Here is a 24832-nt window from a genome sequence, read left to right as displayed (position 1 = left end):
ACTTTTTCTGTTATTTTGTCCTATTTTTTATTTGCTTCACATTAAAAAAAAAAAATCTTCAAAGTTGTGGGCATGTTCTGTAAATTAAATGATGCAAATCCTCAAATAATTCATGTTAATTCCAGGTTGTAAGGCAACAAAAAACAAAATGCCAAGGGGGTGAATACTTTTGAAAGGCACTGTACAATACAATCTTTAACATGCCCAGGCATAATAAGGAGCCATTGCCCAATAAAATGTTGCTTTTGGCATGTGGTAAGGAATAAATATGTACACAAATCATTTAAAGCATAGCTATACCAAAATCAAATCTAATACTGCAGCTTATCCGTCCTTAGATGTGGTGGTGGCAATGATTTATTTTCTTCTGACTCCTCCCCCCCTTTCTTTACATTCGTTAACCCTGCAAATTACAAAATTCCTGTTCTTTCATGTCTACAAATCATTTCTCCATTGTGTCTATGGGATCTGCTATGATTTTCACATAGGCTGAACATCAAAGATGTTCATACGCATTCCATGGTGGATTGATGGAACTAGTAGTCTAAAAACGTGAGAAAAATTTTTTTTTTTTTGCGGGGTGGGGGCTTCAAGTTTGCTTAACACCTTCCTGCCTGGCCTACAGCTGATGACAGCAAGGCAGTGGCTTTCCAATCCTGATTGGATGTCATGACAGCCTGTCAGGAAGCACCACTCGCAGGCTGCGCAATCTGTCACTGGCTGTGTCCACAGCCAATGACTCATTAGTGTACTGGCTCACTGCCGGTACCATGTGACCACAATGACCAAAACACATCCGGTCACATGACAGTTGTACACAATGGATTTCTCCCTTTCATGCCATCTATTGTGTTGCTAGCTGCGATTGGTCAATTTGATCACATGGTCCAGACATGCCCACTCAAAGCCCAACTGTACCATGTGATTAGCTTTGATCAATCACAGCTAATCACAACAAAGCAAACTGAATGAATCTGTTTAAATTTCACTTACCATAGTAATGTTGTACTACTCTGGGGAATATTATATTGCTTTGGTCACAGTGTGAGGAAATACAATAAAAAAAATACACCACACACACACAAAATTAGAAAAATTATTAAAAAAAAAAAAATATATATATATATATATATATATATATATATATATATATATATATATATATATATATATTTTTTTTTTTTTTTATTATTATTTCATTCTCCCAAATTAATGACAAAAACAAAAAAGTCAACTTCAAAAAACCTGCCAACCCTCTTACAAAATATCTTTGACTGTCTACTTTCCAAAAAATTTTGTTTGGGTACAGTGTTGCACTTTGAATGGCAATTGCCCGGTCACGCAACAACGCTGAAAATTGTGATGAGCAGGAAGTGGTTAAAGTGGTATCAAACCACAAAACAAAAATGGAATCTATTACAGCGTGCCAATCTGATGTGGTGGCTGCATTCGTTTTCTATTTTTAGTTTTTTTCTTTTCGCCTGGTGAGCCGGCCAGTAACATACATCCTCTCTTAGACCCCTTTCACACCGAGGCACTTTACAGGCGCTAGTTTTAGCGCAAAAATGCCTGTAAAGTGCCTATAAACTGCCTCTTCTGCAGCCCCAGTGTGAAAGCCCGAGTGCTCTCACACTGGGGTGGTGCGCTTGCAGGATGGAAAAAACCCTAGTTAGACTTAACGGTATTTCTACGAGTCTTTCAGGACAGACCCTTGAGAGAGCGCAGCTCCACCCACTTTCCCAGGAAACACTGCAGTTTTCTTTAAAGACCAGTCAGTTCCACCATGGCCTCAGTTGTTCCAAGAGTGCCTCCAGCCATGCTGAAATTAGATAAGCAGAACATAGCAATAACACTACATTTTATTCAATACAATCTAGGATGGGTTATCGGCGCTGTCCTGAAAGACTCGTAGAAATACCGTTACCGACAAGTCTAACTAGGGTTTTCTCCCCTCGTCTTTCAGGACAGTACCTTGAGATGATAAGAGAGTACTTACTCTAGGGTGGGACCACTGCCTGCAGAACCTTTATGCCAAACGATTGTTCTGATGCCGACAGTAGGTCCAGCCTGTAGTGGCGGGTAAAGGTGGAGAAACTTGTCCACGTGGCTGCCCTACAAATCCGACTTCGCAAAAACCCTGCTCTTTCCGCCCAGATGTTGCTACTGCCCTTGTGGAGTGGGCGATTACCCCTGAGGGGGGCTCTGCCCCTGAAGCCCTAAAAGCCTCACCAATAGCTAAGCGCAGCCACCTAGCCAGAGTATTTTTGGAAGCACTGCCTACGTGGTCCTGCGAATAGAAAGAAGAGAGAGAGTTTGATTTCCTGAACTCCTTGGTGATCTTCAAATAGTGCAGAAGGCATCTTACATCCAGGTTATGGAAGGACCTTTCTTTGGGATTGGATGGTGTAGGACAAAAGGTAGGGAGAACTATCTCCTGTGCCCTGTGAAAAGCTGTCAAAACTTTTTGCAAAAAACCGGGGTCAGTTTTTAACACCACCCGGTCCGGAAAAATATAACAAAAGGGTTCGGCTATAGAGAGGGCTTGCAACTCACTTACCCTTCAAGCTGAAGTGACCGCCACTAAGACAATTAGCTTCAGCGACCATAACTTGATCGTTGCTTCCTCTGGGGGCTCAAAAGGTTTTTTAATCAAACCCTGCAAAACTAAGGGCAAGTCCCATTTTGGAAAAAAACTGCAAGGTATTGGCCTAGCTCTGTCCAACGCCCTGAAAAATCTAATGATAAGAGGCTCCTGCGATAGCTGCTTTTCTAAAAAGACTGACACAGCCGCCACCTGAGCCTTCAGGGTGCTAGCTGCTAACTGCTAACCCTAACTCCATTGCGTCATAGAGGAATTCCAAGACTGAAAGTAATTCCTGGGGTGGAAAATCTTTCAGTAAACACCAGGAATTAAACTTCTTCCACGTCTTAAAATAAATAGCTCTTGTAGTCTTCTTCCAACTACCTAAAAGTCAAAAACAAATTTATAAAAAAAAAAAAAAAAAAAAAAAAAAATTTGCTCCTCAGTAACCAAGCTTTTAGACAAAGGTGTTTGATATTTGGGTGCTGAAGAGGTCCCTGGGTTAGGAGATCTCGCCAACATGGGAGAAACCAATGAGGTTCTACCGCCATCTTCTGTATGGTTCCAAACCAAGCTCTCTTGGGCCAAAGGGGGGCCACCAGAATCATACTTGTGGACTCCCCCTGTAACTTTTTCAGGGCCAAGGGGATCATCTGAAAAGGGGGAAGGCATAGCACAAATGGAAATTCCAGGGTTGTGCAAGTGCATTCAGACCCCTTGACTGATCCTGTCTGTTTAGGGGAAAAAAACGTTTCCACTTTTGTGTTTTTGCAGGATGCAAACAGGTCTATCTGTGGACATCCCCACCTTTCTGTTAATTTTTGGAAAATTACAGGGTTCAGGCTCCACTCTGACTCTAGAATCCTTTCCCTGCTCAAGAAGTCTGCTACAGAATTCAGGTCACCCTTTAGATGTATTGCTGTCAGCGATCTCAGAATGCTTTCGGCCCAGGACAGGATCTGACCTGCTAGGGTGAGCAGAACCCTGCTTCTTGTTATGCAAGACACTGCCGTGGCATTGTCTGACAGGACCTGAATATGGAAACCCTGAACCAGTGTCCTGAAGGTCCAAAGTCCCATCTGGATAGCCCTTAGTTCCCTCCAATTGGAGGACCTCCTGGCTTCTTTGGCTGTCCAGTTTCCCTGAGCCATCTGTCCCCCCAGGTGGGCAGCCCACCCCCAGGAGCTTGCGTCCGTTGTCAATCTCCTGTCTACGTTCGAGCGGACCCTCCACCACCAGAGCTTCCTCTGAACCCGGAGAGGCACTCTGAAAAGCTTGTCCAGGGACTCTCCGTATGACCAATTTCTTAAAATTGCTTGCTGGAGATCCCTTGCGTGGAGGCGTGCCCATTGTACCACCGGTAAAGATGCAGTAAGGAGATCCAACACCAGCATTGCTGCCCTGATGGAAATAAGCAGGTTCGTCTGGGTACCCTTTACTGCGTTCTGGACTTTTAATATTTTTTCTTCCGGGAGAAAAAATTTCTCCTGTACGGAGTTGATGGTATAACCCAGGAACTTTAGTGACCGAGACGGAGTCATGTGAGATTTTTCCTCGTTTATTATCAACCTGAGGCCCTCCAAGTGACCCCTTGTCCTTGCCAGGTCCCTCTCCAGCAAGTCTTTGGACTCGGCAAATAAGAGGAGATCGTCTAAGTATGGGACAATCGATACTCCCTTCACCTTTAGAGGAGCTAGGGCCTCCGCCATGATTTTTGTGAATATCCTCGGAGACGAAGACAGCCCGAAAATGCAGGACAGAGGTTTCTGTCCTGACCGCAAACCTTAGGTGTTTCTAGGATGTCATGGCTATCGGGACATTGAGGTAAGCATCCCTCAGGTCTATAGATGCCATGAAACAACCTGGGGTCAGGAGACTCCTTACTGATATATAGTGTCCATTTTGAACTTCTTGCGTCAAATTTATTTACTTGCCTGACGGTTTTCTTACCAGGAATATGTGCGAATAACACCCCCGTTCTACTTCTTCGGGGGGGGGGGGGGGTGCCTCTCTGCCTCTGCCTCTCTGAGGTTTCCAAGGCCTTTTGTATACCGGTTTTTCGAAAAGGACGAAAATTCTTGCTCCCATGAGGATTAACCTTTTTCTTTACAGGAAAATACTTTCTTATCCGCCGTCCTGCCTAATATTGCTTCAAGGTCTGGGCCAAAAACCAAATCCCTTTCGAATGGTAAACTGCAAAGTTTGGTTTTAGAGGCTGTGTCACCGGTCCAGGTCTTAACCCAGAAGGCTCTACGTGCTGTTTATCAGCGCTGAAGATCTGGCCATCTTTATAGATTCGGCCAAAGCATCTGCCATATATCCTACCGCTTTGAGAAGGATCGGTAGGGTATCCAACAGATCCTTGCGGGAAGTTCCTGCCCCAATATGGGTCCTTAGCTGCTCCAACCAGTGCTCCAGGTTCCTGGCTACCACTGTTGAGGCCATAGCTAGTTTGAAGTTTGCCGGGGAGGGAGTCAGCCCTCTTGTCCATTGTATCCTTCAAGATGCCCATGTCCTTAAACGCTAGGTCAGCATTTCTAGAAACTTGAGAAAACACAGCGTCATGTCTAGGCTTTGTATTCCAAACCTGAGACCTGTCCACATCAAAAGGAAATCTACGTTTGAGTAATCGGGAAAAAAAGGGGGCCCTCTCTGGGTCCTTCCATTCCCTCTTAATGGTTTCTGAAAGAAATGTATGCACTAGAAACACCCTGTGCTTTACTTCGCCCATTCCCTGAAACATCCTATCAGGCAGAGATAGCTGGGCTTTGTCCTCAGTAATGTTTATAGTAGTGTGGATGGTTTTTAGTAGATCATCCACCTCGTCTAAGGACAGTTTGTAGCGAGAAGAAGAAGTTTCCTTAACCTCATCTGCTTCCTCCTCGGAGGACATACTACGCTCTTCATCCTCAGAATCACTGTCCCCCCCTGGAGACAGGAGTTGAGGACAGAGAATGGGGTACACTGCTACCCACAACTGGGCGTCTGCCCAAATAAGACCTAAAAGTCTCAAATGTGTCCGCCAATTCCTTCCTAAAGGAAGTAAGCAAGTCTCCCTGCTGCGACGCAGGAGTGGCGGGAGTAGTCTCTTCCTTAAAGTCGCTTATGCAAGATCTGCACAGGACTTTGGTCCAGGAGTCCGAGTATATTTTTACATGAAGGACACTTTCTTTTGCAGGGGGAAGAAATATGTTTAGTTTTCTTTCACTTTCTGAAAAAACACTGAAATTTCAATTTTCTCAATAACAATACATTAGAGAAAAAAAGAATAACATGCTGAACAAACAAGCAGAAAAGACTAACACATTAGCCCTGCTAAGCAGCTAGTGAATCCCTCCACAGACTCACTACAATAACAAAGATACATTCTTCCTGCATAGAATAGAGCAGAAAAAAGGAATGCAGCAGGTTCCCAAACAAAAAGAAACCAACCAGGGAAGGGAAGCATAACAGAGCCCATTAGTAAATTCAGAGAAGGGACAGCTTACCTGGGCCTGGCTGACTGGTGTGGCTCCTGCCCCTGCCACCGCTGCTTGATCCTCTTCCATCTCAATGGATCAGTAGCGTCAAGTGTTTTTAAAATTTTTGCGGTCATTTCACCGCTGTGAAGACCGGAAATACGTCAGCCGTGGACTGCCCCCCTCTTCCTGCATTCCAGCGGCCGGAACCGGAAGCCGCGTCGCACCGCCGGAAGCCCCGCCCCCGGCCGGAATGACGCACTCGCCATCCGAACCCAGAAGGCATGAGACCAGGAAAAACAGAGCGAAAAATCAAACTGCCAGCGCTCTGGTCTCATGCCGCCGGTCTATAGGAGGACCGGGCTTCCAGCAGCCAAAGACCCCCCCTGGGCTTGCGGAAGAGGAGAACTCCGGAGCGTCCCCCACACGTCAGGGCGGAGGCTGGGATGGTCCTAAGAGAAAAAAAAAAAAAACGCACATGTATGCCCTCCGCTCTCACCACCTGGAGACAGCGCAGCACCCCCTGGTTCCCTGCAGCGCTTCCACCATGGCCAGAGGAAACACTACGACTGAGGCCATGGTGGAACTGACGGGTCTTTAAAGAAAACTGCAGTGTTTCCTGGGAAAGTGGGCAGAGCTGCGCTCTCTCAAAGTGCTGTCCTGAAAGACAAGGGAGAAAAAAAGTTCTGCAAGGAGCATTATTGGGCCAGTGGGGGAGCGCTGTATACACCGCTCCTCCACCGCCCCTGCCCATTGAAATGAATGGAGGCCGCTTTCAAAGCGCCTTAAAAGCGATTTGAAAGCAGGGCTGAGCGGGCGCTTTAAACTCCTTTTGGGGGGGTTAAAAGCTCCCCGCTAGAGGCTATAAAAGTGGTAAAGTGCCACCTAAGCTACTACCGCAAACGCCCACATCACCCCAATGTGAAAGGGATCTAATGCCGCATACACACGATCAAATTATCCAGCGCACTTGGCCCGGCGGACAATCCACCCGTGTGTGGGCTCCAGCTGACTTTTTTTTTTTTCACAAAAGTCCGGCGGACTTAGAAAGTAGTTTTGACTCAAAAATTGTCTGCCGGACTGCGAGCCCGGTGGACAATCCGGCCATGTGTGTTCTAGTCCGCCGGACTTTTGAAATGAACGGACTTTCCCGCACACGGCGGAAAGTCCGTTCATTTTGAACGCGGCTCCAGGTAGACGGGACTAGAGGGGACTAGGAGGTCAATGTCGCCGCCTTCGGTGGCAAGAGTGACACGTCGCTGGCCCCGTCACCTGGTATGGACTTAAAGGGGAAGCCCTACGCCAAAAAAAGGCGTGGGGGTTCCCCCCAGAGTCCATATCAGACCCTTATCTGGAGGAAAAAAAAAAAGAGAAAACCTAGCCACCCCAATTTTTGCATTTCTGTCGTTTTGGATTTATTACCCCTTTACCTTTTTCATCCAAAAGAAACTGGTGAAGCAGAGTCTGAATATAATGCAGGAATGCCTCACAGAGCTCCCTAGAGGTGGGTTGCTGGCCTGTTTTTTCCAAGTCCTGTGGCTCACTACTGGCCATTTGTGGCGGCAAGTCCTCTAGGGGCACACCCCCCCATCCATGCGTCCGGCCCCCCTTATCTACATACAGGCACACCAAACCATGGATTCCAATGGGGGGGGGGGGGGGGGGGGTTTGAAGCACATGATTAGAGCCAGAGGCTCTAAAAATAAATAAAAATTTAAAAAGGGTAGTCTCTACCGAGCCCACCCAGTTGTGTTACAACAGCAGATGAATATTCGCTATTGTAATACGGAATCTTCTCCCGGCCAAAAGGAGATCCGATCGGATTGGCCGGCAGGAGAGGCACGGAGGAGAGGAGGGGAACTGAGGAGCAAGCAGCCTGCAACCCGTAGAGAAGCCACTGCCCGCAAGATGGGGTAAGTGTAGGGGCCCCGACTGACTCATCGACCGGTGGGGGTTTGCCCATGACCTGGCCGCCTGACCAAAATGCTTTGTAATTAACAACTTAAATGAAGTATAGACACCCTTGGATACCTGCATAACCTTTGTTTTAAAAGCATGCTCCAATATACAGATGCGTTTTTTTGTTTTGTTTTTTGGGTGGGGGGTGGCGGCAACAAACAATCCACCCACCACCAGCATCATGTGGGGTATCCGGCGTGGGACGCCAGTGCTTGTTGTGACATCATCAAGCTGGTCTGCATGGCCATGTCACGCTAAGGTGTGGGAGCATTCCCGGCAGATGATGGCAGAGCTGTACTTCCCCCTCCTGTCTGCTTGACATTGGGAGGGATCTATGGGGGCCCTGTAGGGGTACAAAATAGGAGAGTCAGGAGCGCCCATGCCTCTATTATCTCCACAGTGGTCCGTGGTACAACACTTTACATTTTGACAGTGTACATGTTTCACTATGGTAGGTCACGGACATCCACTACCTTTCCCTCAGATTTTTGTGGTTCTGGTGGTTGCTTGCCTTGTTTCTTTCTCTGTCAATTCTATGTAGTGGACTTCTAGTCATAGTTACATAGGTAGTCAGGTTGAAAAAAAAGGCGAGTCCATCTAGTTCAACCATAAATATAAAAAAAAAAAAAAAATTGCAATACTTTCTATCGCACCGTATTTGCACAGCGTTCTTACAAGCGCACTTTTTTAAAAAATAAATAAATATGAACCCCCTCATGGAATGGTGACAAACTTTCACCTTTAAAAATCTGCATAGGTGACATTTAAAAAAAAAAAAAAAAAAAAATCTACAGGGTGCATGTTTTTAGTTACAGAGGAGGTCTAGGGCTAAAATGTTTTATTTTACCTTTTATTTTTACACTGTTCTTTAAAAAAAAAAAAAAAAAAAAAATCGTGTCGCTTTTACTCCTATTACAAGGAATCTAAACATAATAAAAATAATAAACATAAACATAATAGAAAAAAAAGCATGACAGGAACTCTTAAATATGAGATCTGAAATAAAAAAGACCTCAGATCGCATATTTACACAAAAAAAAAAAATATATATTTATATATATATATATATATATATATATATATATATATATATATATATATATATATATATATATATATATATATATATATATATATATATATATATATATATATATATCCCAATTCTATGCCCACAGTTGTTCCAGAGGAAGGCAAAAACCCCCAGGAAAAGCATGATCCAATTTGCTACAGCAGGGTAAAAATAAAATAAAAAAAAAAGCCTTCCTGAGCCCCCCACCAGGCAAATCGGATTTTCCCTGGATCAACTTTACCTATAAATATCAGTACCCAGTTATATTATTATGTACATTTACACATTCTTTATTCATCTTTCTTTTTTGGCACTGACCCACTTAACTGGGATATATCTTATGTATCTAGGTACAGCAACACCAATTTCTTTCTGATCACACATTATATTACTACCCACAATTTTTGCTGACAGTATCGTTGTACATTATACATAATTTAATGTGTAGGACATCCACTACCCCTTTCCTTGGAGTGATGTGGTTTTGGTGGTTGGTTGCTTGCTTTGTTTTCTTCTCTGCCTACAGTATTCTATGTAGTGGACCTCTACTTACACATTCCTTTTCCATTTTTCTTTTCTTTGCACTGACCTGGGATACACTTCATGTCTCTAGGCATACCTACAGTGACACTAGCTTATATTTTGGTCTTCAATGTACACCATTCTATTATGTTCCTATATTTGCTGACATTGTCGTATATAATCCATAAATTAATCTAACACATACCGTAGATAGATCTTTCACAGTTATCACTTTGGATGACATGTTGGGTTGGACTCATTGCCCGCATTACATCCTGCAGGGTCCTTGTGGGTCCTATCCCCAAAGATCCTCAGTCAGACATTCCTGGCGGTCACCAGTGAAATATGATCATGCAATCTAATTTTTAACAGATTTGTTAAGGTGACCCTCAGCTTTTGAACTAATAATTTTTTACCATCCTTGTTATATAGTTCAAAATTGTTTTACTTTGTAGATATGGGTGTGTGCATCATCCCCTGAGAAAGTGAATGTTGATTCAAGAGATGCGTCAGGTCACAAAGATACAATTTTTACACCAATTATGGACCCATTTTTGGAATACTTTATTTTGCTATGTAAAAAAATTAAATAAAATGGTGTAACGCTACCAAACATACATATTAACTAAAGTGCCTAGTGCATAAATATAAAAAGTGAATCACATGCATTTTATAGAGAACTGATTACAGAGGTGTAAACCTGACTTAGATGAATTTTACAATATTGCAATCCCTCAAGAAAAGAAATTAATTACAAATATTCAAAGTGCATGGTGCCTAAATATACACACTATAAACTGTAAAAAAAAAAAAATAAAAATAAAAATAAAAAAACGTACGCATTAAAAATCTGTAGATCAAATATTACAAATAGCAGCCTCCAAATGTGCAATAATAAAGTGCAAAAAAAATATCAGGAAGAAGAAGAATCAAATCAAGTGCATTTGAAACACGTGAAATACAACAAATTCGATAGATTAAAGTGGTTGTAAACCCTTACAAACCACTTTGACCTACAGGTAAGCCTAGATTAAGGCTTACCTGTAGGTCCAAGAAATATCTCCTAAACCTATATGGTTTAGGAGATATTTGTCCGAAGACAGGCACCGCTGTCTATGGCGCATGCGCCGTAGACAGCGGCGCGCAGGCGCACTGAGCGTGGCATCGTCGATGACGAAGATGCCGCGCGTCTCGGCTCCCGTGTGCATGCGCGGGAGTGACGTCATTGCGGCTTCCCCGAATGACAACGGCGGAGCTACGAGACCCCACAGAGAAGATGGATGCGCCGGACTACAGGGGACAGCGGTGACTTCGCTGGCTCCTGTGTCAGGTAAGTGACACATAATGGGCTACTATGTGATGCATAGTAGTCCATTATGCTTTGCCTTTGCAGGGAATGAAAGAGGAAGTAAACCCATCAGGGTTTACTTCCTCTTTAAGGCCTTGAATCACACAGTGCAAACAAGCAAATAAATAAAGTCCATAAACAGGATGGAGTTTAGAGACATTGAGTGACTTATTATTCTTATGCCTCTCCAGTGAGATACGGGTGGATTAACCACTTGCCGCCCGCCCTATAGGCAAATGACGACTGCAAAGTGGTTTCAAAATCCTGGACGGACGTCATAGGACATCCTCAGGATTTTGAGCCTCTGCTCTCCCCCGAGGCACGCATCGCAGCGATCATTGTTGCGGGGTGTCAGTCTGACACCCCGCAACTACAATCTCGGTAAAGAGTCTCCGACGGAGACTCTTTACCATGTGATCAGCCGCGTCCATGTCCAATCACGGCTGATCAGTGTAAATAGGAAGAGCTGGTGATTGGCTTTTCCTCACTCGCGTCTGAGACGCGAGTAGAGGAGAGCCGATCGGCTGCTCCTGACGGGGGGGGGGGGGGTCTGTGCTGATCGATTACCAGCACAGCCCACCCGAGGATGCCCACACTGGACCACCAGGGACGCCACCAGACCACCAGGGTTGCCCAGCACCAGGTATGCCACCCTAGACCACCAGGGATGCCAATCAGTGCCCACAATGGGCATCACTGATTGGCATCCATCAGCACAAAACAATACAATGTCGCCTATCAGATCCCATCTGTGCCACCTATCAGTGCCCACCCGTGCCAACTATCAGTGCTGCCTTATCAGTGAAGGAGAAAACATACTTATTTACAAAGTTTTGAAACAAAAAAAACAAAACAAAAAAAATTTTACATTTTTTTTTTTTATTTGTTTAGCAAAAAATAAAAACCGTAGAGGTAATCAAATACCACCAAAAGAAAGCTCTATTTGTGGGGAAAAAAATTATAAAAAATTGATTTGGGTACAGTGTAGCATGACCGTACAATTGTCATTCAAAGTGCGTCAGCGCTGAAAGCTCAAAATTGGTCTGGGCAGGAAGGTGTTTAAGTGCCTGGTATTGAAGTGGTTAATACTCCTGTGCCTCTCCAGTGAGATACGGGTGGATTAATACTCCTGTGCCTCTCCAGTGTTCACAGCACACCAGGTGAAATGGCCCCTTACCTTACTGCTGTAAGGTAAACAGCAAATTTGCAGAGATCCAGAGGCTGTATCCCTTTCCTGGCAGGTTGAACTGACACCCCACACAACTGGCGCTAATAATTCGCTATTTACATGAAGATCTCATAAAAGGAAAGAAGGGGGGGGCTCCGATAGTGAAATACATAAATACATTTTAAGTTAAAAGTGGCAAAAAGGTATTCACAAACATCAAAGAAAACACGCATAGTACCAACGAGCACAGCGCTCCTACTGCGGACGCCACTTCCGGTGTCCTATACTCCTCGTATTCCTACGTGTATCATCACCAAGGACAAATCAAATTCATCTAAGTGGGGTTTGCACCTCTGTAATCAGTTCTCTATAAAATACATGTGATTCACTTTATATTTATGCACTAGGCACATTAGTTAATATTTATGTTTGGTAGCGCAACACCATTTATAGATTTTTTTTATATTTATTTTGGTGGGGTTTGCACCTGTTGGTGGTTTGCTGCAATCAGTTTTAGTTTATTTATTAGCTTTGTTTATGGTAGCGCGGGGATACTTTAATACCTCTTTATTTTTCTATAGTTTCTATTATGTTACAAATCTGTTTGACAGTATGGTACCCGTTTGTGTTTATCTGTTATTGTATTCATCAAATCTGAATATCATTTATTTTTACAATTGGGTGTGTTGAGCCTCATCTAAAGTCCCAAGGGCAAATTTATGCAATTCTTTATACTTTTTTTTTCTGGAACTGGAATGCACTGGAACCGACCGCACTCGTGTGAGCTATACCATTAAAAGCCATATAACATACTATCAATGCGTTTTGATGCAGAAAACAACTGGACTGCATGTGTTGTGAAGTCAGAAATTGCTCACTGTAGTGTATAGCAACTACTGTATCTTAAGTACATCAAATGAGAAACTTCAACGCATTTCAACATGTAGGTCTTCCTCAGGGGATTAAATGTTCTCAAAATTGGTTTCCTGCAAAAAAATACATGCATCAATGCATTTCATCTTACACTGAAAAGAGTCATTTATGCAGCTGAATATATTAAAACAGTACATAATTAAACATTAATGCACCTTAATCCAGTGTTAAACATATACACAAAGTCTTAAATAAGACTGGATGTCTCCAGAAGGGCACTCCTCCAGAGGTCCACAAAAAGCACATGGGATGACAGGACCTCCAAGTGATATGGCAAGTCTAAATAAATTGGGTGAATATGACTGAGTGTCGTATAGGTAGCAATAGGATGTAACTAAGCATGTAATAAATACTAAAACTGATTATTGAGCCAACACAGATGTATTACCTGAGTCTGGCTCGCTGGACTCCAAGTAAAAAGTAGCAGTGGACTGACAGATTTAGGATACTCCTAAAAGAGCTTGTTCCAAGGCCCAAAGTACGCATTTATTGGCTTTAACATGCACCTTTTCATCCTGAAAATCAGGCGCAAATAGCATGTGTGTGTTATATATGGATACTTCAATTTTAGCTGCCTCAGAGGGGACAGATTGGGGGGGGGGGGGGACGGGGACGAGCGCCATCACATTACATACAGGGAGCATCTCCTGTTTACTTAGTGGCCTCTGTAATAGGAATTCCCATCTCCTGGGCCGCCATTGGACCACTGTTCTATCATAGGAGAGTCTCACTGTATGTAATCTGTCGGTGTGTGTCCCGTCCCCCTCCTTGTCCCCTCTAGGCTGCAGATGGGCATTGATCAGGCTGCACTGAAGGCAATGGGCAAGGCTGCTGCACTGATGAGGCTGCATTGATGTGGACTGACCCTTATTTTACTTCAAAGTTCCTTATTTATAAGTTTAAGTTTTTTTTCCTGAAACTTCCGTCTTAAAATGAATATGCGCGTTATACGCCGATAAATAATTCCTCTACAGATTGAAAACAAAAATATATGAACTAAAAAAAAAATCTTTGGAAAACAGCGCTGTCCAAAAAATTACTAAATTCTTCAAAAAAAGCCTATGCCAGTGAAGCAAGCTTTAAAAATAATAATATGAGTTCTAACAATAAACTAAATATAAAATTCTTGCCGCAACACAATGTGAGATACCCACAATATACAAAAACCAAAAAATAAAGCTGCGCTAAACTTATAAAGTGCCAAAATGATATTGTGACATATTAAATTCTAATATCAAATACTAAACAGTGTATATAACCATAAAAATGTGCAAAAAAATACTCAAAAATTAAAACACATAAAAAGTCCAAAGAGGAAGAGAAACGCAAAGAAATAAATTCAGTCCATTGAAGTGACTCTTTACAACACCCTTCAGATGTATAGCAGGTGCGCCCAGAGAGAGAGGTTCATCCACCACCAAATTCCGTAAGGCTTACCAGCTGACAAGATCTCTTTTTAGGGAGATCATACAAGCTTGAAAACAAAACAATCGCCCCTGGTCTCTCCAATAGGTTCTGCTGGCATCTCCAACTCCTATATCTCCTTCCTTTATTGTTCTGGACCTTCCGATCCCAGGAGAGGCTTGAACCTGGGTGGGTAGGTTCGGTAGGGGGGTGTAGTCTAATCCACGAGCATGGTGGCCTGGAGTCCGACCAAAAAAAAGGAACCTTTATTTTTTGGTTTTTGTAAAAATATATGAACACCAACGAGAAAATGTAGTCATATAGTCCAGGCACAAAACTGGTAGTAAAACTGGTCAAAATAGCCTGTTTCAACCAAGGTGCCTTCAGGTTTCTTCAGGGGTGCCTTGGAAAACTGCCTAAAAATTGGGACAAAAAATAAATAAAATAAAACACTGTATACAAGCCATTGAGTAGCTGAAACCTGCTTTTTAGTTTGCCACAGGTTTTCATTGTGCACCATTACAACCTTCCAGACACTGGTGTCCTAACAACAGATGTTGTCATTGGTTGATAAGGAGGACATTGGTTGCTTGCACAGCATCCTTGTTTGAACCGCCCCTGCTTCTCTCTGTGAGCATTGGTGTCACATTAGCTGAATAAGGCCAGGTTCACATTGCTCCAGCATGAAAGTCACCAGGTGACTTCAAAGCAACTTCAGGGGATGCCTGTGTAATCTTCCTGCAATGTCAGATCCAAATCACATTAATTAAGACAGGGATCTGGCTTGGATGCGATTTCCAATAAATTCTATGGGCTGAAAACAGATAGAAGTTGGACCAAACTAGTGCAGGAGCCTATTCCAAAGTTGGACCGACACAAGTCAGAACAATTACAATGGCTCTTATGGGGAAACATTGATTTTTACATGTCATGCGACATGTGCTCTGAAAGTCGGAGCGATTGTCACACCAGTTTGAATCGGGCCTGAGAGAGAATCATTGCAGTACTAGTCCGTACCAGTGTCTGTAGCAGCCCATGCACTGTAGGCACACGGGCACACCCCCCCATCCATCCATGCGCCTGGCCCCTTGCCGGACGCATGGATTCCTATGGCGGGGGTGGTACTTTTTGAAGCACCTGATCAGAGCCAGAGGCTCTAATAGGCTTCAAACTAGGGCGGGCTCGGGGCACAGAGAGTGCGCCCTGATCTCACCCAACTCTGAGACGATGGAGAATTAAATTTTCACTATTCCCACACTAACCTTCCTCCCCGCTAATCAGGAAGCAGTGCATCAGACCCATTTCCTGATTGGCCAAAGCGCCAGGCCACCCTATTGGATGCCTGGCGCTTAGGAAGAGGAGCGCACTCAGTGTAGGAGACACGCTGGAGCTGCGGTTGCTCTGGTGCACTCACTGACCCCAGGGGGTGCCAGGGGGGGGTCTGTCAGGGGGGGGGTTGGGGCACTGCCAGAACCGCGAGCCCACTAGTGACAGGGGGTGGGGTCGGTAGGCACAGTGGCTGCGTGCAATATGATGGGCACAAGTGGCTGCATATACTGGGCACATGGCTCTGTTTGATGGGCACATGTGAGGCTGCAATTGACAGACACAAGTGAGGCTGCAATTGATAAGGGGGGGGGGGGTCAGTATTTTTCAGTATGTTTGCTCCCACCCAAAAGTTTGGAGCCCCAGCCGCCACTGTCCAGTTTGCAATGGTGTATTTACTCTGGAAGAATAAATCATCTTATGTTGGGTGTCCTACGTGTGTGAATGTTTCATTAAAGTAAAACTATTTCATTTTTTACATTTTAGAATGGGGAGTCTGGAGATTGTGCCTAATTTTAAATGGTGCCATGGTTGAAAAAAGGTTTAGAAACACTAGGTCAAACAAAAGCAGTTATATAGCCATGTGAATCCTACTCAGAATCAGTAGACTGAAGCATTCAGGCAATCTTCTTAAAAGACCAATGTTATAGCCAGCCTGCACTGTTCACAGCCAAAAAGGAAAGGGGCAGGGCAAAAACCCCTATATATGTAAAACCTCAGATCATATGAGGATTATCCTCCAATAGTAAAGTACATTCAAGTACCATATTGATTAGTACATTTTATTCACTTAAAAGATACCATGGAGACACTGTCTCCAATACACCCATTGCTGCATCTCCTTCGGATGTTTCCACATGATGTCACTTTCAATGTGTGGTGACATTATGCGTGACGTCACCTCCGGGCACATCGAGATGCGCATGCCGTCATGATGAAATAGGCATGGAATAGATGCCCCCTGAGGGAAATCAAGGGGCTACGCATGGCGGCTGCAAAAAAAAAAAATTAACCACTTCAGCCCCAGAAGAAATTTACCCCCTTCCTGACCAGAGCACTTTTTGCAATTCCGCACTGTGTTGCTTTAACTGACAATTATTTTTTCCCCACAAATGGAGCTCTCTTTTGGTTGCATTTGATCACCTCTGCATTTTTTATTTTTTGCGCTATAAACAAAAAAAAAAATAGCGTCAAATTTGGGGGGGGGGGGGTTGGGAAAGCATTTTTTACTATAATAAATATCCCCAAAAAATATTAAATCGTAATAAGTGTTTATTGGTTGGTTTGCGCAAAAGTTATAGCATCTACAAAATAGGGGATAGTTTTATGGCATTTTTATTGATTTTATTTTTTTTTGTTTTACTAGTAATGGCAGCGATCAGCGATTTGTATCATGACTGCTACATTATGGCAGACACATAGGTCAATTTTTACACATTTTGGGGAACACTGGCATTAATACAGCCATCAATGCTAAAAAAAATGGTATTGATTACAGTAAAAATGTCACTGGCAGTGAAGGGGTAAAGTGAGTCCTAGGGAGCGAGGTTGTGTGTGACACATCACTGATCAGCACTCCCAATTACAGGAAGATGCTTGTTTACATTAGCATCTCCCTGTTCTTCCTCACCGTGAGACAATCGCAGGTATCCCACGTGACCCGCGCTCGTGCCCACGGAGCTCCCGGCGGGCGCACTTAAAAGGGCAACGTACAGGTATGTTAATCTGCCTGTACATGCCCTTCTGCCACAGTTTATCTGCGTGAGGCAGTTGGGAAGCAGAAAAAAAAAAAGGGGGAAGAGAAAGAATGCACACAGAAAGAGCAATCCAGCCTGTAAAAATAATAGTAGAAAAATTATAAAATATATAAAAACGATCATGAAATCCTCGTAAAGGAAAAAAAAAAAAAAAAAAAAAAAAAGTAAAAATTCATATAAAGGTGTCCAGACTTCCCTGAAACAAAGCCCTCCAGGAAGAGATTATATCCATCTATGTCAGGGCTGGGCTCAGCCCTTCCTTCTCTGAGCTAGCCGCACAGCTTTCAGCTAATTGCCAGCTCCTATCTCTCCAGTGTTACTAAGCTGTTGATATCCTGCTAGTCAGTCTTGCCTACTTAAGCCGTCCAGTCCAGAGGTTCTCTGCCTTCGCCTTGGTCAACATCACAGAAATCTCCTGCAATCCTGTTCAAGACTTGCTTTGCTGACATCCCTTCTGGCTCCAGATCCTCCTGCTTGCTGTTCCACTACATTGATCTCTGACTTCTGGCTTGGCTGACTATGCATTCTGGTTACTGAACTTTGACTATGTTTTGACTGTTTGTTCTTTTTACTTTTATTATTAAACAAGCGTAATTTAACTGTACATCTGTCTCAACCTGATTTTATGGTTTTTGACAAACTATTAATCTCATCAAGTCCTGGAGACTCCGGGGCCCCAGGTTTTTAAATCCAGAGAGTTTTTTTGAAGTAAGATTTTATCCCAATCTCCTCCTCTTGGGTCTGGGACAACAGCATTCCAAGCCCAGAGGAGGAGTGGAGGGTCATGATAGCTATGCACCTGAACAAATGTGTTTTCCTAATGGTGAATAAATATTGCTAGAGGTTGCCGCTTGAATGTGCTCTTTGACTCTGCATCATAGTTCCCTTTTAGTTTTGTCAATATAAAAAGACTCAAATAGCGGCAAATTAGCATATACAGTAGATTACCAAACGTATCGGGAAACCTGCCTTTACACGCACATGAACTTTAATGGCATCCCGGTCTTAGTCTGTAGGGTTCAATACTGAGTTGGCCCACCCGTTGCAGCTTTAACAGCTTCAGCTCTTCTGGAAAGGCTGTCCACAAGGTTTAGGAGTGTGTATGGGAAGGTTTGACCATTCTTCCAGAAACGCGTTTTTTTTTTATTTTATTTTTTTTAGGTCAGGCACTGATGGAAAAAGAAGACCTGAATCGCAGTCTCCGCTCCAATTAATCCCAAGTGTTCTATAAGGTTGAGGTCAGGACTGTGCAAGCCAGTCAAGTTCCTCCACCCCAAAAACGTGCTAATCCATGTCTTTATGGACCTTGCTTTGTGCACTGGTCCAAATCATTTGGTGGAGGAGGGATTATGGTGTGGGGGCTGTTTTTTCAGGGGTTGGGCTTGTCCCCTTAGTCCCCATAAAGTAAAATAGAGGAAGTGTTGGTGTTGGGCACATATTGGAGTGCGTAATCAGCATCCGTGATGACGACAGAAGCCCGAAACTCCCCATGATGAAGGGGCGCCACCACCGTGAGGATGGACTCCATTCTGACCTTCTGTACCCACTGGAACAAGCACACTCTGAAGCAACAGGGCTTGCACAGCCCCAAGGAGAAATGCCGACAGTCCAGTGACAGATGCCAATTGGGAGGAAAAAAAACCTTTTAGGGGTTCAAGGCTGGAACACTAGGACATAGGTGAGGGTGCGCCTCCATGCTGAAGGGGCCTTGTCCGTGTGTCTACGGAGCCCCGCTCTCGGATCACCAGACCACGTCCATTGCGTCACCATTTCAGACTGCGGAAGACATTTAAACTTCCCTCCTGCGAGACTCGTAACAATCTCATCCAGGGTAGCCCTAAACAGACATTGCCTTGAAATGGTAACCCAGTCAGAGATTTTTTTTAGAAGCCCAGTCCGCAGACCAACACTTAAGCCCCAATACATGTCTAAGCACCACTGCAGAAACAGAGAGATTAGCAGCCAAGGGAACTGCGTCCAAGAGGCACTGCATACAAACTGCAGCCCCAAAACCAACTGGTTCGCTAACTCAGCGAAAGCAGAGGAAATCTGCTCCCCTTCCAGGTATGTCAGCCGGATCCTTAAAAACCAGAGAATCTTCTACCAGAATCATGGTCGTTTGTGCAACCTAGAGACGGGGATCTACTACTGGTGGAACAATCCACTCTAAGGAGGGACCCCACAAGGGCTCCCTCATAGTGAAGCGTCTTTGGAACCACAAAGGGATGCTTTGGACACTCCCAGTCTATACGAACAAATATTCCAAATTAGGAGGGAGAAGGGAACGATTTTGCCGTGCGACAGTTTATGGATGCCAAGGGGACCAGCACCTCCACCGCAGCCACATCCTCCATCTCTAAAGTTTCCCACACAGATGTAATAAGGGAGAAAACCAGCACCTTCTTGTGTGCCACTGCAGTTGTGGAGGAACAACCTCACTGACAGGACAGGGAGTGTGGCCACCAACCCCGCAAGGTGGGCCACATCCACGATGGCAGAGCCAGACATAGGATCAGTCGAGACCAATGAGGCAGGGGAGGGGCGGAGGGGTGTCATTTACTAGTCTATATGCCTAAGAGCTACCTGTGAAAAACCCTAGGGAGTACCTGTGCCCCAACCACTCCAAGGAAGGAGAGGGGGTCCCCTTACTTACCGCTCCTGCGAGTGAATGGGTAACGCTCCCAGACAGAGCCTCCTCACCAAAGTGGGGGGGGCTGTCGGGCATGAGGAATGCTGTGGCTCAGGCAGAGATCCGGTCGTATGCAAGCTCGCGAGACGTTCAACTCGGAGGGCCTATGATGCGGCCCGCCTGGCGTGCAGCTGCAATCTGCACGTGCTCGCTGGCCAGACTGAGGAGACCACTGGATCTTAGTGTCCAGCCCGTCGCGCAGTATGGCAGTTGATTGTAGATCTCACAGGAAAAATCCAAGAGTAAAAAAGTAGTTTAAAAAACAAAAAATTGCCAGGACCAGAGATCCCAGCAGGGAACTAGGTCCTTATGCCTGACTAGGCAGAGAAAAAAAAAACGGAAGGCCTATAGCAGAGAGGAGGGTGTATATCACCTAGGAATGCCTATATGCGTAGCCAAGTATTTTTTTTCTGCCCGTGTCCTACTCCTGTAGGGGGCGATATAACCCTATGGTTCTGAATAGAGTGCTGTGTCTGTCAATGAACGAAAGAGGAATGTGATCTTATGTTGGTCATAAGATATGGTGAATTGTAGATTGTACGGGTTGGTGTTCATAAACTTAAGGCAATCCTGTAGCAGCTCAACAGAACCATAGTCTCCATAGCATCTTCAGGTCACAGCTACTAATCAATGTGGTGCAGAGGGCAGCAGATTTTCCTCAAGAATTTGATGGTATTTTGCAACATCCATTTTTCCTTCTATTCTGACAAGTGTTCCAGTCCCTGCTGCAGAGAAACACCCCATAACGGGATATTACCACCGCCATACTTTACTGTAGAAAAAGTGCTATTTGGATGGTAAGCCGTTTTGGATTTCCGCTAGACCATGGATCAACAAGTGTGCAAACTGATTTTTTTATTGCATGATCACATCACAAAGTAGTAGAGTTGAACAATTCTGTCTAAAATGAGAATCACTACTTTTTTTGCTTAGAAGATAGATCACGATTCTCTCACTGCAACATCATCTTTCACATTAAAGAAAAAAAATTAAAAAAAAAGTTTAAACTTTACAGTTTCTTTTTTTTTTTTTTATTCATTGAAGTGTATTTTTTCCCCAAAAAATTGCGTCTGAAAGACCGCTGGGCAAATACAGCGTGACATAAAATATTGCAGCATTTGACAATTTATTCTCTGGGGGGGGTGGTGAATCGAGATCACGATTTTTTTTTAACAATTAATTGTGCAGCTCTAAAAAAGAAGTGCAATGTTTCAGAACCATGCAGTGCCCCTTCGCAAGGCATGTGCTGACAAACACATGCCTGATGAAGGGGCACTGCGTGGTTCCAAATCACTGCATTACTTTGCAATTTGATCATACAATAAAAAAAAATAAGAAATCAGCTTGGACGCTTTCTTGTCGATTCCTGGTGTGCTGGCAAATATCTGCATTGTGACTTTTTGAACCAGTTTCCAGCTGGCCGTTGCTGCAGCACCCAAATCAGCTTGAGCTTTATCCAGAAACATGTGCAATGGGAATATGGAGTATTAATTGTTGTCACGTGCACACAATGACCACTCGGTCGTAAATGACTGCAACTGCTTCAAAGTTGCTGTAGGCCTCTTGCTAGCCTCCCACCAGTTTCCTCCTGGCTCTTTCGTGCAGTTTGGAGCGACGTCCTAAGCCAGGGAGGGTGTTGTACCAATTACCTTCCAGCAATAGCCTTTACTGTGCTTCTAGGCATTGATAAAGGCTTTAACCGTTTCCCGACCAGCATACGTCTACAGAATGGCACAGACAGGCAAATGGGCATACAGGTACGCCCCTTTGCATTTGGCTCCGTGCCATTGCATGCTCGGCGCAGTGAGTCTGACCGTGGGCCCCACAGACTCGATCGCCATGGGGACAGCCGCGATCATCTCACGAGGATGAAGAACGGGGAGATGCCAATGTAAACAGCATCTCCCCATTCTGCCTAGCAACAAGCGACACTGATCTCTGCGATTGGAGCAGAGATCAGTGATCTGTAAAACACAGCCACGCCCACCCACAGTTAGAAACATGCCCCTAGGACACAGTTAACCCCTACACTGCCACCTCCAGGTTAACCCCTTCACTGCCACTGTCATTTACACAGGAATCAGTGCATTTGTATAGCACTGATTGCTGTATAAATGACAATGGTCCCAAAAATGTGTCAGAAATGTCCAGTGTGTCTGCCATAATGTCAGTCACAATAAAAAAAAAAAAAAAAAAAAAAAAAATTATATATATATATATATATATATATATATATTTTAATAAAAATGTTATAAAAAAAAAAAACTATCCCCTATTTTGTAAACGCTATAACTTTTGCGCCAACCAAACAATAATCGCTTATTGCAATTTTTTTTTACCAAAAATATGTAGAAGAATACGTATTGGCCTAAACTGAGGAAACGTTTTTATTCTATTTTTTAATATCTATTTTGGGGATATTTGTTATAGCAAAAAGTAAAAAAAAAAAAAGTGTTTTTTCTAAATTGTGGCTGTTTTTGTTTATAGCGCAAAAAATAAAAAAACTCAGAGGTGATCAAATACCACCAAAAGAAAGCTCTATTTGTGGGGGAAAAACAAAACAAAAAACATATATTTTGTTTGGCAGCCACGTCGCACGTCATTTAAAGCAACGCAGTGCCGAATCTCAAAAAGTGCTCTGGTCTTAAGCCAGCAAAATGGTCTGGTCTGAAAGCGGTTAAAGTTTTTTTGTTTCCATTTCATGACAAGTGCCTTACCACCCATAGTTTGCTTCAGTTGCACTACCAGGGACTGAAATGCTCCAGGAATTTTTTTTTCCATGCTGAGCTAATCAAAGTTTGTGTGCCAAGAGAAGGCGATTAGCTACACATGAGGTTTGTTTTTTTTGTTTTTTTAGGAGAGGGTGATCCTTTTTCCAACTCAGTGGTTCGGTTTTTGATTTTTTTATGACATGCTGGTGTTATATCTTTTACTTAGATGTTATAAGTTGCACTGAGTAAATACAGTTGGGGGAAAAAAAAAAAAAAAAAAACACACACACACACACACACACACGTTTCTTCATTTCATGCTGCAAAGCAACAAAATGTGATTCTTTTCCATACCAACGGTATATAGGCTGGTTATCACAATGGGTCTTTCAAGAGGATTGCCTAAATGCTTCGGGCTACTGATACTAAGTAAGATTGAAAATGATACATTATGTAGCTGCTTTTGTTTGACCAGTTTTACTATCAGTATTGTGCCTGGAATAAATGACCAAATTCTGTCATTGGTGGTCATATATTTTTGTTTTTAATCCCCAGAGGAATTACTTTGAGCCTTGGAACAAGGAGTACCATATAAAATCAGGCAGTCCACTGTGATACTTTTTACATGTAGTCCAGCGAGCCAAGCTCAGGAAAGACATCTGTGTGGGCTCAACTTGGAGGTCCTGTCATCCCTTGTGCTTTTTGTGGACCTCTGGGGGAGTGCCCATCTGAAGACATCCAGTCTTATTTAAGACTTTGTGTATATGTTTAACACTGAATTAAGGTACATTAATATTCAGTTATGTACTCTTCAATATATGACGCTGTATAAATGACTCTTTCCAGTATAATATGAAATATATGGATGCATGTATTTTTTTGAAGAAAACCAATTTTGAGACTATGTAACCCCCTGAGGAAGACACACGAGTTGGATGCGTTAGCATTTCTAATTTTGAAGTACTTACTTTGTTATACATTGCGCACTACAGTATATAAAGTTATGCAACTTGTTCTATATAACTAATTTTAATGGTTTCAACTTAAGATTGGTAATATTTTCTATATACTTAACGTCTGTACTATTTGGTACTGTATAGTCCCAAATCCTCTCTTCTCTATTCCCTTCTTCTGATTTCAAACACTAAATTACATTGTTTTTAAAATAATGTGAACATTTTACTAAAAAAACATTGTACTGTAATGGTTGCAGGCAGAAACGTGGTCAATATACAGACCAGGGTGAGTTCAGGTGGCAGGCAGAGCCAACACTGCATTGGTACTGTATGGCGGTGATCAAGATCACGGTTACTGGCTGTACTGATCTGGTGTCGACAATGGCCACTGTTGAAGGCTGCACTGGCTTTGATGACACTGATGCAGATAGTGATCAGGAATTTTGTTGTTGGCTGCACTGGAATGGTGAAATTGCAACTGGTGTGGCAGTGATCAATAACACTGTAGCAGGCTTACACTGGTCTTGCAACACAGACTGGTTTGGCAGTGATCAAGAACACGGTTACTAGCTTACATTGGTCTGGTGATACTGGAACTGGTGAGGTGGTGATCAGGCACACCGTTTCCATCTACACTGGTCTGGGGACACCGTCTGGTGTAGTGGTGATCAGAGACACGGTCACTGGCTGCACTATTAGAGCTTGTTAACATTTGAAGCTGGGGGAGGGTCAAGCCTCATGGCTGAGCTGCAATTTTACTGCTTCCTAAATGCTACCCTGTTTAACGATGCATTTGCTTTTCAACATACTCTCACCAGAACAGTTCAGGATCACTATAGTGACATTGCACTGCTGTGGCTATTATTGATCACTGGCTGCTGTGGCATCAGTGTCTCTAATCAATAGACACAACGGTGCAATATCACCATAGTGGGGGGGGGGGTGGGG

At 43.6% G+C, this 24832-nt stretch overlaps 1 protein-coding gene across 1 annotated transcript in view; it reads right to left on the bottom strand.

Annotated features, from left to right (window-relative positions):
* ALDH16A1 (aldehyde dehydrogenase 16 family member A1) overlaps positions 1-24832 on the bottom strand; it is a 350717-nt gene that overhangs the window by 310399 nt on the left and 15486 nt on the right. The window lies entirely within an intron of this gene.

The sequence above is a fragment of the Lithobates pipiens genome, unplaced genomic scaffold, assembly GCF_037356315.1.
Source record: "Lithobates pipiens isolate NorthernLeopardFrog02 unplaced genomic scaffold, aLitPip1_a1.2 Scaffold_27, whole genome shotgun sequence".
Classification (NCBI taxonomy): domain Eukaryota; kingdom Metazoa; phylum Chordata; class Amphibia; order Anura; family Ranidae; genus Lithobates; species Lithobates pipiens.
The sequence above is the reverse complement of the archived record's forward strand: the minus strand, read 5'-3'. Positions and strand labels throughout refer to the sequence as shown.